The following is an 11,180-nucleotide window of genomic DNA, read 5'->3' as shown; positions in this document are numbered from 1 at the left end:
CATAAAATAGTCTAATATCTTCATTTTTTCAACATACGTAGCTATTACCCTCGAAAACTGAAATTTTTGAAATAGGAAAAGAGCCTTTAATCACATTCTTTACCATGTGCAATCATAAAATAGTCAGATATCTTCATTTTTTCAGCATACGTAGCTATTACCCTCGAAAACTAAAACTTTTGAAATAGGAAAAGAGCCTTTAATCACATTCTTTACCATGTGCAATCATAAAATAGTCTAATATCTTCATTTTTTCAACATACGTAGCTATTACCCTCGAAAACTAAAACTTTTGAAATAGGAAAAGAGCCTTTAATCACATTCTTTACCATTTGCAATCATAAAATAGTCTAATATCTTCATTTTTTCAACATACGTAGCTATTACCCTGGAAAACTAAAACTTTTGAAATAGGAAAAGAGCCTTTAATCACATTCTTTACCATGTGCAATCATAAAATAGTCTAATATCTTCATATTTTCAGCATACGTAGCTATTACCCTCGAAAACTAAAACTTTTGAAATAGGAAAAGAGCCTTTAATCACATTCTTTGCCATGTGCAATCATAAAATAGTCTAATATCTTCATTTTTTCAACATACGTACCTAATACCCTCGAAAACTAAAACTTTTGAAATAGGAAAAGAGCCTTTAATAACATTCTTTACCATTTACAATCATAAAATAGTCTAATATCTTCATTTTTTCAACATACGTAGCTATTACCCTCGAAAACAAAAACTTTTGAAATAGGAAAAGAGACTTTAATCACATTCTTTACCATGTGCAATCATAAAATAGTCTAATATCTTCATTTTTTCAACATACGTAGCTATTACCCTCGAAAACTAAAACTTTTGACATAGGAAAAGAGCCTTTAATCACATTCTTTACCATTTGCTATCATAGAATAGTCTAATATCTTCATTTTTTCAACATACTTAGCCATTACCCTCGAAAACTAAAACTTTTGAAATAGGAAAAGAGCCTTTAATCACATTCTTTACCATGTGCAATCATAAAATAGTCTAATATCTTCATTTTTTCAGCATACGTAGCTATTACCCTCAAAAACTAAAACTTTTGAAATAGGAAAAGAGCCTTTAATCACATTCTTTACCATGTGCAATCATAAAATAGTCTAATATCTTCATTTTTTCAACATACGTAGCTATTACCCTCGAAAACTAAAACTTTTGAAATAGGAAAAGAGCCTTTAATCACATTCTTTACCATGTGCAATCATAAAATAGTCTAATATCTTCATTTTTTCAACATACATACAATCACATTCTTTACCATTTGCAATCATAAAATAGTCTAATATCTTCATTTTTTCAACATACGTAGCTATTACTCTCGAAAACTAAAACATTTGAAATAGGAAAAGAGCCTTTAATCACATTCTTTACCATTTGCAATCATAAAATAGTCTAATATCTTCATTTTTTCAACATACGTAGCTATTACCCCCGAAAACTAAAACTTTTGACATAGGAAAAGAGCCTTTAATCACATTCTTTACCATTTTCAATCATAAAATAGTCTAATATCTTCATTTTTTCCACAGACAAAGCTATTACCCTCGAAAACTAAAACTTTTGAAATAGGAAAAGAGCCTTTAATTACATTCTTTACCATTTGCAATCATAAAATAGTCTAATATCTTCATTTTTTCAACATACTTAGCTATTACCCTCGAAAACTGAAATTTTTGAAATAGGAAAAGAGCCTTTAATCACATTCTTTACCATGTGCAATCATAAAATAGTCTAATATCTTCATTTTTTCAGCATACGTAGCTATTACCCTCGAAAACTAAAACTTTTGAAATAGGAAAAGAGCCTTTAATCACATTCTTTACCATGTGCAATCATAAAATAGTCTAATATCTTCATTTTTTCAACATACGTAGCTATTACCCTCGAAAACTAAAACTTTTGAAATAGGAAAAGAGCCTTTAATCACATTCTTTACCATTTGCAATCATAAAATAGGCTAATATCTTCATTTTTTCAACATACGTAGCTATTACCCTGGAAAACTAAAACTTTTGAAATAGGAAAAGAGCCTTTAATCACATTCTTTACCATGTACAATCATAAAATAGTCTAATATCTTCATATTTTCAGCATACGTAGCTATTACCCTCGAAAACTAAAACTTTTGAAATAGGAAAAGAGCCTTTAATCACATTCTTTACCATGTGCAATCATAAAATAGTCTAATATCTTCATTTTGTCAACATATGTAGCTATTACCCTCGAAAACTAAAATTTTTGAAATAGTAAGAGAGCCTTTAATCACATTCTTTACCATTTGCAATCATAAAATAGTCTAATATCTTCATTTTTTCAACATACGTAGCTATTACCCTCGAAAACTAAAACTTTTGAAATAGGAAAAGAGCCTTTAATCACATGCTTTACCATGTGCAATCATAAAATTGTCTAATATCTTCATTTTTTCAACATACGTAGCTATTACCCACGAAAACTTAAACTTTTGAAATAGGAAAAGAGCCTTTAATCACATTCTTTACCATGTGCAATCATAAAATAGTCTAATATCTTCATTTTTTCAACATACGTAGCTATTACCCTCGAAAACTAAAACTTTTGAAATAGGAAAAGAGCCTTTAGTCACATTCTTTACCATTTGCAATCATAAAATAGTCTAATATCTTCATTTTTTCAACATACGTAGCTATTACCCTTGAAAACTAAAACTTTTGACATAGGAAAAGAGCCTTTAATCACATTCTTTACCATTTGCAATCATAGAATAGTCTAATATCTTCATTTTTTCAACATACGTAGCTATTACCCTCGAAAACTAAAACTTTTGAAATAGGAAAAGAGCCTTTAATCACATTCTTTACCATGTGCAATCATAAAATAGTCTAATATCTTCATTTTTTCAGCATACGTAGCTATTACCCTCAAAAACTAAAACTTTTGAAATAGGAAAAGAGCCTTTAATTACATTCTTTACCATTTGCAATCATAAAATAGTCTAATATCTTCATTTTTTCAACATACGTAGCTATTACCCTCGAAAACTGAAATTTTTGAAATAGGAAAAGAGCCTTTAATCACATTCTTTACCATGTGCAATCATAGAATAGTCTAATATCTTCATTTTTTCAGCATACGTAGCTATTACCCTCGAAAACTAAAACCTTTTGAAAGAGCCTGTAATCACATTCTTTACCATGTGCAATCATAAAATAGTCAGATATCTTCATTTTTTCAGCATACGTAGCTATTACCCTCGAAAACTAAAACTTTTGAAATAGGAAAAGAGCCTTTAATCACATTCTTTACCATGTGCAATCATAAAATAGTCTAATATCTTCATTTTTTCAACATACGTAGCTATTACCCTCGAAAACTAAAACTTTTGAAATAGGAAAAGAGCCTTTAATCACATTCTTTACCATTTGCAATCATAAAATAGTCTAATATCTTCATTTTTTCAACATACGTAGCTATTACCCTGGAAAACTAAAACTTTTGAAATAGGAAAAGAGCCTTTAATCACATTCTTTACCATGTGCAATCATAAAATAGTCTAATATCTTCATATTTTCAGCATACGTAGCTATTACCCTCGAAAACTAAAACTTTTGAAATAGGAAAAGAGCCTTTAATCACATTCTTTGCCATGTGCAATCATAAAATAGTCTAATATCTTCATTTTTTCAACATACGTACCTAATACCCTCGAAAACTAAAACTTTTGAAATAGGAAAAGAGCCTTTAATAACATTCTTTACCATTTACAATCATAAAATAGTCTAATATCTTCATTTTTTCAACATACGTAGCTATTACCCTCGAAAACAAAAACTTTTGAAATAGGAAAAGAGACTTTAATCACATTCTTTACCATGTGCAATCATAAAATAGTCTAATATCTTCATTTTTTCAACATACGTAGCTATTACCCTCGAAAACTAAAACTTTTGACATAGGAAAAGAGCCTTTAATCACATTCTTTACCATTTGCTATCATAGAATAGTCTAATATCTTCATTTTTTCAACATACTTAGCCATTACCCTCGAAAACTAAAACTTTTGAAATAGGAAAAGAGCCTTTAATCACATTCTTTACCATGTGCAATCATAAAATAGTCTAATATCTTCATTTTTTCAGCATACGTAGCTATTACCCTCAAAAACTAAAACTTTTGAAATAGGAAAAGAGCCTTTAATCACATTCTTTACCATGTGCAATCATAAAATAGTCTAATATCTTCATTTTTTCAACATACGTAGCTATTACCCTCGAAAACTAAAACTTTTGAAATAGGAAATGAGCCTTTAATCACATTCTTTACCATTTGCAATCATAAAATAGTCTAATATCTTCATTTTTTCAACATACGTAGGAAAAGAGCCTTCAATCACATTCTTTACCATTTGCAATCATAAAATAGTCTAATATCTTCATTTTTTCAACATACGTAGCTATTACCCTCGAAAACTAAAACTTTTGAAATAGGAAAAGAGCCTTTAATCACATTCTTTACCATTTGCAATCATAAAATAGTCTAATATCTTCATTTTTTCAACATACGTAGCTATTACCCCCGAAAACTAAAACTTTTGACATAGGAAAAGAGCCTTTAATCACATTCTTTACCATTTTCAATCATAAAATAGTCTAATATCTTCATTTTTTCCACAGACAAAGCTATTACCCTCGAAAACTAAAACTTTTGAAATAGGAAAAGAGCCTTTAATTACATTCTTTACCATTTGCAATCATAAAATAGTCTAATATCTTCATTTTTTCAACATACTTAGCTATTACCCTCGAAAACTGAAATTTTTGAAATAGGAAAAGAGCCTTTAATCACATTCTTTACCATGTGCAATCATAAAATAGTCTAATATCTTCATTTTTTCAGCATACGTAGCTATTACCCTCGAAAACTAAAACTTTTGAAATAGGAAAAGAGCCTTTAATCACATTCTTTACCATGTGCAATCATAAAATAGTCTAATATCTTCATTTTTTCAACATACGTAGCTATTACCCTCGAAAACTAAAACTTTTGAAATAGGAAAAGAGCCTTTAATCACATTCTTTACCATTTGCAATCATAAAATAGGCTAATATCTTCATTTTTTCAACATACGTAGCTATTACCCTGGAAAACTAAAACTTTTGAAATAGGAAAAGAGCCTTTAATCACATTCTTTACCATGTACAATCATAAAATAGTCTAATATCTTCATATTTTCAGCATACGTAGCTATTACCCTCGAAAACTAAAACTTTTGAAATAGGAAAAGAGCCTTTAATCACATTCTTTACCATGTGCAATCATAAAATAGTCTAATATCTTCATTTTGTCAACATATGTAGCTATTACCCTCGAAAACTAAAATTTTTGAAATAGTAAGAGAGCCTTTAATCACATTCTTTACCATTTGCAATCATAAAATAGTCTAATATCTTCATTTTTTCAACATACGTAGCTATTACCCTCGAAAACTAAAACTTTTGAAATAGGAAAAGAGCCTTTAATCACATGCTTTACCATGTGCAATCATAAAATTGTCTAATATCTTCATTTTTTCAACATACGTAGCTATTACCCACGAAAACTAAAACTTTTGAAATAGGAAAAGAGCCTTTAATCACATTCTTTACCATGTGCAATCATAAAATAGTCTAATATCTTCATTTTTTCAACATACGTAGCTATTACCCTCAAAAACTAAAACTTTTGAAATAGGAAAAGAGCCTTTAGTCACATTCTTTACCATTTGCAATCATAAAATAGTCTAATATCTTCATTTTTTCAACATACGTAGCTATTACCCTTGAAAACTAAAACTTTTGACATAGGAAAAGAGCCTTTAATCACATTCTTTACCATTTGCAATCATAGAATAGTCTAATATCTTCATTTTTTCAACATACGTAGCTATTACCCTCGAAAACTAAAACTTTTGAAATAGGAAAAGAGCCTTTAATCACATTCTTTACCATGTGCAATCATAAAATAGTCTAATATCTTCATTTTTTCAGCATACGTAGCTATTACCCTCAAAAACTAAAACTTTTGAAATAGGAAAAGAGCCTTTAATTACATTCTTTACCATTTGCAATCATAAAATAGTCTAATATCTTCATTTTTTCAACATACGTAGCTATTACCCTCGAAAACTGAAATTTTTGAAATAGGAAAAGAGCCTTTAATCACATTCTTTACCATGTGCAATCATAGAATAGTCTAATATCTTCATTTTTTCAGCATACGTAGCTATTACCCTCGAAAACTAAAACCTTTTGAAAGAGCCTGTAATCACATTCTTTACCATTTGCAATTACAAAATAGTCTAATATCTTCATTTTTTCAACATACGTAGCTATTACCCTCGAAAACTAAAACTTTTGAAATAGGAAAAGAGCCTTTAATCACATTCTTTACCATTTGCAATCATAAAATAGGCTAATATCTTCATTTTTTCAACATACGTAGCTATTACCCTGGAAAACTAAAACTTTTGAAATAGGAAAAGAGCCTTTAATCACATTCTTTACCATGTGCAATCATAAAATAGTCTAATATCTTCATATTTTCAGCATACGTAGCTATTACCCTCGAAAACTAAAACTTTTGAAATAGGAAAAGAGCCTTTAATCACATTCTTTACCATGTGCAATCATAAAATAGTCTAATATCTTCATTTTGTCAACATATGTAGCTATTACCCTCGAAAACTAAAATTTTTGAAATAGTAAAAGAGCCTTTAATCACATTCTTTACCATTTGCAATCATAAAATAGTCTAATATCTTTATTTTTTTCAACATACGTAGCTATTACCCTCGAAAACTAAAACTTTTGAAATAGGAAAAGAGCCTTTAATCACATGCTTTACCATGTGCAATCATAAAATAGTCTAATATCTTCATTTTTTTCAACATACGTAGCTATTACCCTCGAAAACTAAAACTTTTGAAATAGGAAAAGAGCCTTTAATCACATTCTTTACCATTTGCAATCATAAAATAGTCTAATATCTTCATTTTTTCAACATACGTAGCTATTACCCTCGAAAAAAAAAACTTTTGAAATAGGAAAAGAGACTTTAATCACATTCTTTACCATGTGCAATCATAAAATAGTCTAATATCTTCATTTTTTCAACATACGTAGCTATTACCCTTGAAAACTAAAACTTTTGACATAGGAAAAGAGCCTTTAATCACATTCTTTACCATTTGCAATCATATAATAGTCTAATATCTTCATTTTTTCAACATACGTAGCTATTACCCTCGAAAACTAAAACTTTTGAAATAGGAAAAGAGCCTTTAATCACATTCTTTACCATTTGCAATCATAAAATAGTCTAATATCTTCATTTTTTCAACATACGTAGCCATTACCCTCATTCCTTACCATTTGCAATCATAAAATAGTCTAATATCTTCATTTTTTCAACATACGTAGCTATTACCCTCGAAAACTAAAACTTTTGAAATAGGAAAAGAGCCTTTAGTCACATTCTTTACCATTTGCAATCATAAAATAGTCTAATATCTTCATTTTTTCAACATACGTAGCTATTATCCTCGAAAACTAAAACTTTTGAAATAGGAAAAGAGCCTTTAATCACATTCTTTACCATGTGCAATCATAAAATAGTCTAATATCTTCATTTTTTCAACATACGTAGCTATTACCCTTGAAAACTAAAACTTTTGAAATAGGAAAAGAGCCTTTAATCACATTCTTTACCATTTGCAATCATAAAATAGTCTAATATCTTCACTTTTTCAACATACGTAGCTATTACCCTCGAAAACTAAAACTTTTGACATAGGAAAAGAGCCTCTAATCACATTCTTTACCATTTGCAATCATAAAATAGTCTAATATCTTCATTTTTTCAACATACGTAGCTATTACCCTCGAAAACTAAAACTTTTGAAATAGGAAAAGAGCCTTTAATTAGACTATTTTATGATTGCAAATGGTAAAGAATGTGATTACAGGCTCTTTCAAAAGGTTTAGTTTTCGAGGGTAATCGTTTTGTCTGTGGAAAAAATGAAGATATTAGACAATTTTATAATTGCACATGGTAAAGAATGTGATTAAAGGCTCTTTTCCTATTTCAAAAGTTTAAGTTTTCGAGGGTAATAGCTACGGATGTTGAAAAAATGAAGATATTAGACTATTTTATGATTACACATGGTAAAGAATGTGATTAAAGGCTCTTTTCCTATTTCAAAAGTTTTAGTTTTCGAGGGTAATAGCTACGTATGTTGAAAAATTGAAAATATTAGACTATTTTATGATTGAAAATGGTAAAGAATGTAATTAAAGGCTCTTTTCCTATTTCAAAAGTTTTAGTTTTCGAGGGTAATAGCTTTGTCTGTGGAAAAAATGAAGATATTAGACTATTTTATGATTGAAAATGGTAAAGAATGTGATTAAAGGCTCTTTTCCTATGTCAAAAGTTTTAGTTTTCGGGGGTAATAGCTACGTATGTTGAAAAAATGAAGATATTAGACTATTTTATGATTGCAAATGGTAAAGAATGTGATTAAAGGCTCTTTTCCTATTTCAAAAGTTTTAGTTTTCGAGGGTAATAGCTACGTATGTTGAAAAAATGAAGATATTAGACTATTTTATGATTGCAAATGGTAAAGAATGTGATTGAAGGCTCTTTTCCTACGTATGTTGAAAAAATGAAGATATTAGACTATTTTATGATTGCAAATGGTAAAGAATGTGATTAAAGGCTCTTTTCCTATTTCAAAAGTTTTAGTTTTCGAGGGTAATAGCTACGTATGTTGAAAAAATGAAGATATTAGACTATTTTATGAGTGCACATGGTAAAGAATGTGATTAAAGGCTCTTTTCCTATTTCAAAAGTTTTAGTTTTTGAGGGTAATAGCTACGTATGCTGAAAAAATGAAGATATTAGACTATTTTATGATTGCACATGGTAAAGAATGTGATTAAAGGCTCTTTTCCTATTTCAAAAGTTTTAGTTTTCGAGGGTAATAGCTACGTATGTTGAAAAAATGAAGATATTAGACTATTCTATGATTGCAAATGGTAAAGAATGTGATTAAAGGCTCTTTTCCTATGTCAAAAGTTTTAGTTTTCAAGGGTAATAGCTACGTATGTTGAAAAAATGAAGATATTAGACTATTTTATGATTGCACATGGTAAAGAATGTGATTAAAGTCTCTTTTCCTATTTCAAAAGTTTTTGTTTTCGAGGGTAATAGCTACGTATGTTGAAAAAATGAAGATATTAGACTATTTTATGATTGCAAAGGGTAAAGAATGTGATTAAAGGCTCTTTTCCTATTTCAAAAGTTTTAGTTTTCGAGGGTAATAGCTACGTATGTTGAAAAAATGAAGATATTAGACTATTTTATGATTGCACATGGTAAAGAATGTGATTAAAGGCTCTTTTCCTATTTCAAAAGTTTTAGTTTTCGTGGGTAATAGCTACGTATGTTGAAAAAATGAAGATATTAGACAATTTTATGATTGCACATGGTAAAGCATGTGATTAAAGGCTCTTTTCCTATTTCAAAAGTTTTAGTTTTCGAGGGTAATAGCTACGTATGTTGAAAAAATGAAGATATTAGACTATTTTATGATTGCAAATGGTAAAGAATGTGATTAAAGGCTCTTTTACTATTTCAAAAATTTTAGTTTTCGAGGGTAATAGCTACATATGTTGACAAAATGAAGATATTAGACTATTTTATGATTGCACATGGTAAAGAATGTGATTAAAGGCTCTTTTCCTATTTCAAAAGTTTTAGTTTTCGAGGGTAATAGCTACGTATGCTGAAAATATGAAGATATTAGACTATTTTATGATTGCACATGGTAAAGAATGTGATTAAAGGCTCTTTTCCTATTTCAAAAGTTTTAGTTTTCCAGGGTAATAGCTACGTATGTTGAAAAAATGAAGATATTAGCCTATTTTATGATTGCAAATGGTAAAGAATGTGATTAAAGATTCTTTTCCTATTTCAAAAGTTTTAGTTTTCGAGGGTAATAGCTACGTATGTTGAAAAAATGAAGATATTAGACTATTTTATGATTGCACATGGTAAAGAATGTGATTAAAGGCTCTTTTCCTATTTCAAAAGTTTTAGTTTTCGAGGGTAATAGCTACGTATGCTGAAAAAAAGAAGATATTAGACTATTTTATGATTGCACATGGTAAAGAATGTGATTAAAGGCTCTTTTCCTATTTCAAAAATTTCAGTTTTCGAGGGTAATAGCTAAGTATGTTGAAAAAATGAAGATATTAGACTATTTTATGATTGCAAATGGTAAAGAATGTAGAAAAGGCTCTTTTCCTATTTCAAAAGTTTTAGTTTTCGAGGGTAATAGCTTTGTCTGTGGAAAAATGAAGATATTAGGCTATTTTATGATTGAAAATGGTAAAGAATGTGATTAAAGGCTCTTTTCCTATGTCAAAAGTTTTAGTTTTCGGGGGTAATAGCTACGTATGTTGAAAAAATGAAGATACTAGACTATTTTATGATTGCAAATGGTAAAGAATGTGATTAAAGGTTCTTTTCCTATTTCAAAAGTTTTAGTTTTTGAGGGTAATAGCTACGTATGTTGAAAAAATGAAGATATTAGACTATTTTATGATTGCAAATGGTAAAGAATGTGATTGAAGGCTCTTTTCCTACGTATGTTGAAAAAATGAAGATATTAGACTATTTTATGATTGCAAATGGTAAAGAATGTGATTAAAGGCTCTTTTCCTATTTCAAAAGTTTTAGTTTTCGAGGGTAATAGCTACGTATGTTGAAAAAATGAAGATATTAGACTATTTTATGATTGCACATGGTAAAGAATGTGATTAAAGGCTCTTTTCCTATTTCAAAAGTTTTAGTTTTTGAGGGTAATAGCTACGTATGCTGAAAAAATGAAGATATTAGACTATTTTATGATTGCACATGGTAAAGAATGTGATTAAAGGCTCTTTTCCTATTTCAAAAGTTTTAGTTTTCGAGGGTAATAGCTACGTATGTTGAAAAAATGAAGATATTAGACTATTCTATGATTGCAAATGGTAAAGAATGTGATTAAAGGCTCTTTTCCTATGTCAAAAGTTTTAGTTTTCGAGGGTAATAGCTACGTATGTTGAAAAAATGAAGATATTA

Source organism: Artemia franciscana, unplaced genomic scaffold (genome assembly GCF_032884065.1).
Source record: "Artemia franciscana unplaced genomic scaffold, ASM3288406v1 Scaffold_3023, whole genome shotgun sequence".
NCBI lineage: Eukaryota > Metazoa > Arthropoda > Branchiopoda > Anostraca > Artemiidae > Artemia > Artemia franciscana.
This window is presented reverse-complemented; position numbering follows the sequence as displayed.